Source organism: Otolemur garnettii, unplaced genomic scaffold, assembly GCF_000181295.1.
Source record: "Otolemur garnettii isolate 467f Iridium unplaced genomic scaffold, OtoGar3 scaffold00025, whole genome shotgun sequence".
Classification (NCBI taxonomy): domain Eukaryota; kingdom Metazoa; phylum Chordata; class Mammalia; order Primates; family Galagidae; genus Otolemur; species Otolemur garnettii.
Genome location: NW_003852420.1, coordinates 6,174,479 through 6,182,885, shown reverse-complemented (window position 1 = coordinate 6,182,885; position 8,407 = coordinate 6,174,479).

The window sequence follows — 8,407 nt, the reverse complement described above, 5'->3', positions numbered from 1 at the left end:
TGCAAAATGACAGCTGGATATAGGAGGAATAAGGCCCAGCGTTCTGCGCCTCTGTAGGATGACTGCATTACAGTAACGCACAGTTTCCACAGCTAGAAGGAGAATAGTGAACGTTCCCAACACAAAGAAATGATAAATGTTTAAGAAGCTGGATATGCTAATGATCCTGATCTTATCACCACATATTCTAGTACTGAAACATCACCATGCTCCCTATGAATCTGTGTGATTATTCTTTCTTAGTTAGTGAACAAAATTAAAAAGAAAAGAAAGCAACTCAAAAATCCCAAAAGGAAACCAAAAAGAAGGAAAACTTAGGTATCCGGGACTGTCAATGGACAAAGATTCTTTGTTTGGTCAAACTTTGGTCAGGCTCCTGAACCTTTCTCCTAGACCCATCTGTGTGCTTAGTTTAGCCCTATCATGCTTAATGTCTGAGCATTTTTAATGTCTGATCCTCCACCAGCCCTAAAGAATGTCTGGTCAAGCTGACTTGTCTTCAGCCTGAATCCTGTAGGTTGGTTTAGCCAGAATCTCCCTTGCCTTAGATGTTTCCTCTTGGTAATGCTCCATCCTCCAAGTCCCACACTGCGCCTAGGCTATAAATTCCCATTTGCCCACTCTCTATTTAGAGTATGCCCAGTTGCTCTCTCGTACTGCAAAATCCCATTGCTTGGTCCCTAGGCCTGTTAAATTGGTCCTGGATAAAGTCTTCCCCGCCAAGCTTTAACAAGTGTCATTGAATAATTTTTTCCTTAACACACTCCATCAACATGGAAACAGCACCTGACCAGGCTGAGTCTTAGAGGCAGCTGAGAACCAAGAACCCAAATTATTTCAGGGAAAACAGATATACATGGGTACCTGCACATAGATCTTAATCTTCATAAGGCCATTGAGTATTTAACCTCTAAATGAATTGATGAAATTCATCACAAAGTACATGTCCAATAATATTCCATATGGTCTCAGAGGGCCTGATGGCAATTGCTAGTTAGGGTTCTAAGTTTGCCACTTTCTCAAGAATACATCAGAACCCAAAACCAAACAAAATGATGTATATCACTGTTAAAATGGAACACAGGCTGGCAGATAGGACTATAGACAGAATACAAACAAGGGGAGTGTACATCATTGCAACTAAATTATGACAGTCAGAATCACACTTAGAAGCTGTCAAAGTTACTTTTTAATTTTCTTCTCAAAAGTCAAATTACTGATCTAACAAACCATGAAGCAACATAGGACTACATAATACCAAATCCCTTAAATCACTGGAGAAAATATACTCTGCACGACAATTCCAAAGGGAGAAAATATTAGAATAAATTGAGGGCTTGGGTACACACATTCTGGATTAGTTTGAACCAGCAACATGTCCTCACTAGCTCACTGTAAGTTCATTTCCCTGAGAGACGTTTAGGATGCAATTTTATCACTGATTTTCCTCCCATTAAGTCAGGTTCTGAATATGCAAATAACTTTTTTCATTTTAATTTCAGACTAAATCAGTATATTAACACAAATCTATTTCTTACCAAGGTTCCAAAATAGTAGCAGCAGTACAATGGCAAAATAGGACACAAAGATAAAGGGCTAAGATCACAAGAGGACAGGGCAAAGCATCTATATATAGCTTCTCTGGTAACTTAGAACTCATTTCCAAGAAAGATAGATACTTTCAAATACAATCACACCAATAAATTAGGTCTGCCAAAACTATGTGATCAGAGAAATTTCACTGGATCAGAAATCTTTGTGGGGACTATATCACATTGGATAATTTTACCTTTCCCTGCTCTAATGAATATTTTAAATTACTTTGACCTGACCACATTGATTGCTGATGCTTCTGATAATGGTATCCTGATCATTCTTGTAGATCCTCAACTCTCACTTGTCAAGGTGGCTTAAGAGAAAGTAATTCCACTCTGACTTCTGACTAGGGGCGAGTTTCAACCCAGGTGGAGTGAAAAAGCAAGGAGGCCGAGAACCAAGAACTCAAACCATTTCATGGAAAATAGACGTATTTGAGCAGATGCACATACACCCTAATATTCCTAAGTACACTTAATAATTCCTTAGCCACACCCCCCAGGCTATAGTAATTAGATAGGTACCAGCACCTGACCACAAAGGAAAGGTCATATCGGAACCACTTGAAACTCAATCCTAAGACTTTTGTTGAACTATTGAGCTAGAGCATTTTCTTCTGGATTTCAAAATCAGTAGAATCTAAACCAAAAACTGTAGGGAGTCACCTTGTCAGAAAAAGGGGAGATCCTGCCGGGGAATGAAGCCTACACAGGTACATGCAGAGCTTCAAGATGGGGATGAAATGGCACCATGATCATATTTTTGAGCTCCTGACCCAACTGTATTTCTGGACTTTTCAACTATATAGGTCAATATATTTCTAGTTTTTTTGATCCTCTTTGAGCTGGATTTCTGTCCCTTTCAAGTAAAGAATTCTATTGAAGACACATAGTCTCTACTTCCATAGCATCTGGCTACAAATACAACTTTAGTCTATAGGGAACACATTCAGTTTTTCTCCCAGTTATAACAACTGTCGTGAAAACGAATCAAGAGGTAGAAATAATGAGAAGGAAAGCTTGTTTCTCTTTAAAACTATTTCATAAAATTCAAATCTCCTCTGTATGCAAAAGTCCTCTTCTACTTTGTCTTATATTCTAATTAAATTGGACCACAGTCTATTTTTTTTTTTTTGGTAGACAAAAAGAAAATACACACTTAGAATTTTAATTTTGCAATCATGCTTTCCTTAACATAAAGTGACAGAAGTGCATGGAAATGCTAGGGTCTCTGAGAGACTCGGTCTCTGAATTTCTGCAGAGACCATTTAATATCTTCTCCACTCCCCTTAAATCTCTGCCATCACCATTGCCATGACAAACATGATCTTTTACCTCAAAGTCAATAGATGACTTTGCCTCCTTCTTCAAAAATAGAAAGAGAAGACTTCAGATCAGAACTTCAACTAGCCACCAATCTTTCCCATCCTGTCTTCTCTCTTCTTCCGAAAGAAGAGTCCTCCTGTTGAGGGCTCCTCCCTCCGAATGTCCTCTGAATTCTTCTCCCTGTGTCTTCTCAACAATATCCATGACCTCTCAACTACATCTTCTATCTCCTCTTTCCAATCACATCTTTCCCATCAACTTTTAAATATGCTGAAGTTCCTCAACCTTTATATAAACTGCCCCCCTTAACCCCATATCTTAGTCTAGCTACACCTTCTGTTCATAACTCTCTTCAGTCCTTTGCATCGAAATTCTTTAATGAATTATCTTCACTCCCTGCCTCCATTCACTCATCTACTCATCTCAATGTCCTCCAAGGAGAAACGAAGGCAATATATAAGTCATGGGGCAGCTACTTGGATTAGAGGCGATGAACAGGGAAAGTATCTGTTACAGAGCCGAATGCAGAATTAAGTCTCTGTAAGTCACAGCATTATTATTCATCACTTTGTTTAGTAAAGATTTGTTGAGCAATTCTATGTAGAAGGTGCTATGTGAGATGTGTTGTCTTGAACATATAAAATCTGGCCTCTTCCCTCAAGCCTTTTATTATAGTTAGTGGGAAGGAGAGGAGAACGAGCAGCACATGTGATTACACGTCAAGATGATCTATTTAGCAAAGAGTAGATGGAAGCAGGACAAACTGGGCAGAATCATCACAGAAGGCCACTCAGGTTACGCCACTGCAGGAGGTTCATGTGGATCAGGTGTGAGTGTTGTCCTCTGCTGCTGTGCAACATGGAAAGCCTGACTGTAAAGAAACTGGATGGGCAGCATTGAAAGGTAGGATTTGGGAAACGTAAAATCATACAACTCAGGTTCTGCAATCAGAGCAATTGAAGCTGGTAACAAAGATCACCTCAAGGTTGGTGATCCAAAGCCACAAAGGACCACTCTTCCTTAGCCCCTAACACCACTCCACCAAATTTCTTCTCTTTATTCCTTTAGAAGAAACACCAGAGGGTGGCACCTGTGGCTCAAGGAGTAGGGCGCTGGCCCGATATCCTGGAGGTGGTGGGTTTAAACCCAGGCCCGGCCAAAAACTACAACAACAACAAAAAAGAAAGAAAGAAAGAAAGAAAGAACAACCAGACATTATGAATGACTCTCTCTGGGGGTATGTAATCTGTGCCCCCATGGGCTGCATGCTGATTTTGTGAGGACATTTTTGTCTTATCTATGGTGTCAGATATCATGACAAATATGAACAGAACTTTTTCCCCCCAATCAGCTTTTGTTAGTACTTATGTATTTAATGTATAGCCCAAGACAATTCTTCTTCTTCTAAGGTGCAATAGCAGAAGAAAAAAGGTTGGACACACTTACACTTTTCTGTCATTCCAGGTGGGAAACTCTAACATCCAGGGTGCTCTGTGGTATGAAAAACTTTACAGGTTTCCTGAACATTTCAATGATGAGTTTCTTAAACTCCACCAATATCTCAAATCTATTATATTAAGAGCAAATCAATTTGCTTTTCCTGTTGAGCTCAAATACCCTACTGGGAATTATTAATATGACCTTGTCAACCTTGTATGCTTTCTTGTTCCCTGTTTGTAATAAGTAGGTGGCCAATTCTAAAACACTTCCCCTGGCTCGGCCCCTGTAGCTCAAGCAGCTAAGGCACCAGCCACATACACCAGAGCTGGCCCACCAAAACAACAACGACAACTCCAACCAAAAAAAAAAAAAAAAAAAAAAAAATGGCTGGGCATTGTGGCAGGAGCCTGTGGTATTTGGGAGCCTGAGGCATTTGGGAGCCTGAGGCAAGAGAATCGCTTAAGCCAAGAGTATAAGGTTGCTGTGAGTTGTGACGCCATGGAACTCTACCCAGGGTGACAGCTTGAGACTCTGTCTCAAATAAATAAATAAATAAATAAATAAACAAACAGTTCTCCTAGCACCCTAAAACACCTCAAATGATTCGTTCTTCTCAAGGAAAGCATCTGGGTAACTTTAGAAACCCCACTATGAGCTGCTGTCTGCCCAATATCCATTCTCCATTTTTTCCTAATCAAATGCATTTCAAACAACACTGAGTTAACATTCACTAGCATTTGCTTCTTATCCACATATACATAAGACTAACACTTACCTCTCTGCACTCAACATATTTATCATATTCTCTTCTTTCTCCATGCAGAAATATTTTTAGTTCCGGGCTTTAGCAAGACTTAGCCTCCAAATAATTTTTTTATCCATGTCAACAGATATAACTCTATTATATATTCTCCAGCTTTCCCTACTGTCCGGGTATCTGTTCCTAAAAACAATCATAGGCATGAACCACGTTATTTGGGACATAGAGTTCTGCTAATGTCTTGGAAGAGACAGCTTATCAACTGATCCACCAGTGCCCTGCAAGAATGCAATTGAATTACATGGTTAAATGCTTTACTCTGGGGAATATTTTACCTTTCTGCTTCATCACAAGGTCATTTGTAGCCTTACTTCTGTTCCATTTTTCAACATTAGATGCATTTAACAGCTGAAAGCTTAATTATCTCTGAATGTAATTCAGCACCTATGGTTATACTGTCTTGTTCATTTGGAAGTGACTTTGAGTGTAACTTAACACTCTGGCTCAATGCTGTTTTACCCACTATACATGTGGTGTTCTTGTCCTCAACAATGGATAGCCCAATCAATACATTCACAGTTGACTAGCAGAAGATAGATTTTGTGTTCTTTTTACCTGGACTATCTCTGTAGATTTGTAGGGACAAGATAAGGAGACAACGGCTATGGATAGAGAAAGTCCTGTTAGTATCCATCCATACGTCTCCTGGATCAGTGTTCTTGAGGGCTTTTCCAAATCACAGAAGGCTGGAGGTACAGAGGAATTAACATTCCCTGAGAATAGTCTTCCACCAAAGACTGATGGAAACTAGAGTACAAATATCTCAGCTCCCTTTCCTCTGGATGGACTAATTCTAAGTCATACACCATTTCCCAGTTTCCCTTGTTTAATATTCCAATTTGGGTAGCCTTTCTGCTATGCTGTAAATGCAATGTGTCCCTCCAAGTTTCACACGTTGGAACTTAAACCTGAAAGTGATGGTACTAAAAGGTGTGATCTCTGGGAGCTGATCAGACGATGAGAGTGCCCTGTGATGATGGGATTAGCATCCTCATTAAAGGGCTAGAGGGAGCAAGTTCGTCCCTTTTTGTCCTTCTCTGGTGTGAGGACGTAGCATTCATCCCTTCCCTTCTTGCCCTTGAATTTTTGCCTCAACATCTGTTTCTGAGGAGAATCTAAACTAAAATAGAAAAAGGTCAAAGGAATTCTGCTTTCAAACTTGAGAAGATACTTTTTATCCCTAATCTTCACCATCAGATCAAGACAAAATATATCCCCTCTTTACTATTCATAAAATGGGAGTAATGTTAACATATAACTTCCAAACCTACTGGAAGAATTAAATGTGATAGAGTGTGGAATGGGTACAATACCTACAAATAACAAGGGTATCAGGAACCTTAGTTATCACTACTATATTGTTTTAACTTGGAGTTGTATCTTCTCTTTTTATAACCAAATAAATAACTTACTGAGTACCTACCATGTGTCATAATTTCAACCTGGGAACATTAAATCTCCAAAAGGCAGAGGTAGGGTTCAAGTTCTGTCAACATCTGCCTGTGGGAGAAATTATTTTCACTGAGAGAAATCTGGAGGAAATTGGAGGGGGTGGGTAGAGTAATGATGTCCTTGGCAGAATGAGAATGAGGTTAAGTATAATTTTAGTGAAAACGTTTGAGGGTGTTTTCTAGAGACAAATCTTACACAAATTGGTGTATATTGCGAAAAAAGAAAAAAAAAACAGGAAAAAATGACCCCAATGTCCACCTCTCACAATGACAGACCCCTTGTAACATGACTTTATAGCAACGTTCCTTAAGAAACAAAGTCTCTGTCCCCTCTCTTTAAACCTGGGCTGATCCTCACTCTGGCTTTGGACAGGAATATGGACCCAACGTGACATTTGCCAGTTCCCAGCCTGGGCCTTAGGTGGCCTGTGTAGTCCCTTTTTCTGTCTTGGAGGAGCATTGTTCAGGAGACATGTGGACAAGCCCAGAGCAGCCTGCTGAGGATGAGAAACACATGAGCCAGCCGTGAACCATCATGTATGTAAGTAGGTTTACCCTGGGGCAGCTGTCCCTGACAGTTTCCTTAAATCTACCTCTTCTGCTCAAACTCTTAATTTTAGAGCTTTCTAAGACTTAGTCTTTGTTTTTCTTTCCTATTTACAGACTTACTTGCTTTGGTGACGTCATCCAGCTCGTTGGCTCTAAATACCCCCAATGTGCTGAAGTCCCACCTTCAGCTCAGACCTTTCTCTCTAACCCCAAACTCAGACATCCCCTAACTATTCAACATCTCCACCAGAAGTAGACACCCACTGGGATGTTTCGTATCTAAAACTAAACTCCTGATTTGCCCCAGAGTCTTATTTCTTTTAGACTCTTTCTTTTCTCAGCTGACAGCAATTCCATCCATCTAGTTGTTCGGTCTAAAAACCTCAGAGTCCTTCTTGACGCTTCTCTTTCTCTCACAACCCATTTCCAATCCTGAGAAATCCTGCCTTCCAAAAACATGAGAATTGGGTCACTGCTCACCACTCTCACTGCTACAACCTGGGCCAGTCTCCATCATCACTTGCCTAAATTATTCTCTTTCAGTGTCGCTCCGATCATCAGTATCCCTGCTTCTATACTTTGTCCCTGCCAAAGTGACTCCTGTGAAATATAAGTCAGACCCTCTCCTCTGTGCCAATCTCCCCATTGCTTCCTCACTTTGCTCAGAGTAAAGGCCACAGTGTTTACCTGAGCCTTTAAGGCCTGACATATTCTGAGCCCTTACCTCCTTGACCTCATGTCTTTCTGGTTTCTCCTTCATTCACTTTGTTCCAGTCACACTGACCTCTTTGCACTTCCCCAAACAATCCAAGGGTTCTACCCCAGGGCCTTTGCACTGGCTGTTCTCTCTGTATGTGATACTCTCTTACGCCCATCTGTGTGGGGAGTTCCTCCCTTCCTTCTAATGTCACCTTCTCAGTGAGGCTTATTCTGACCACTGTACTTGGAACTATGCCTTTTACCACCGTCTACCCCAGTCCTTTTGATTCCCTTATCCATTCTATTTTGTCAAAGCACAGATGACCCTCAAGTTTTCTACACCTTTACTTTTATGCTTATTATTTATTGTCACCTCTCCTTCCACGCAGAAGACTCATCTGCTATGTTCATTGACGTGTGCCCACAAGTTATGTGGCACCTGCAATAAAGACAGCAGTGCTCAGTGTGCATCTGTTGACTTGTGTGACTGGATGAATGACCAGCAGGGCGTGGTTGTATTATCTGTT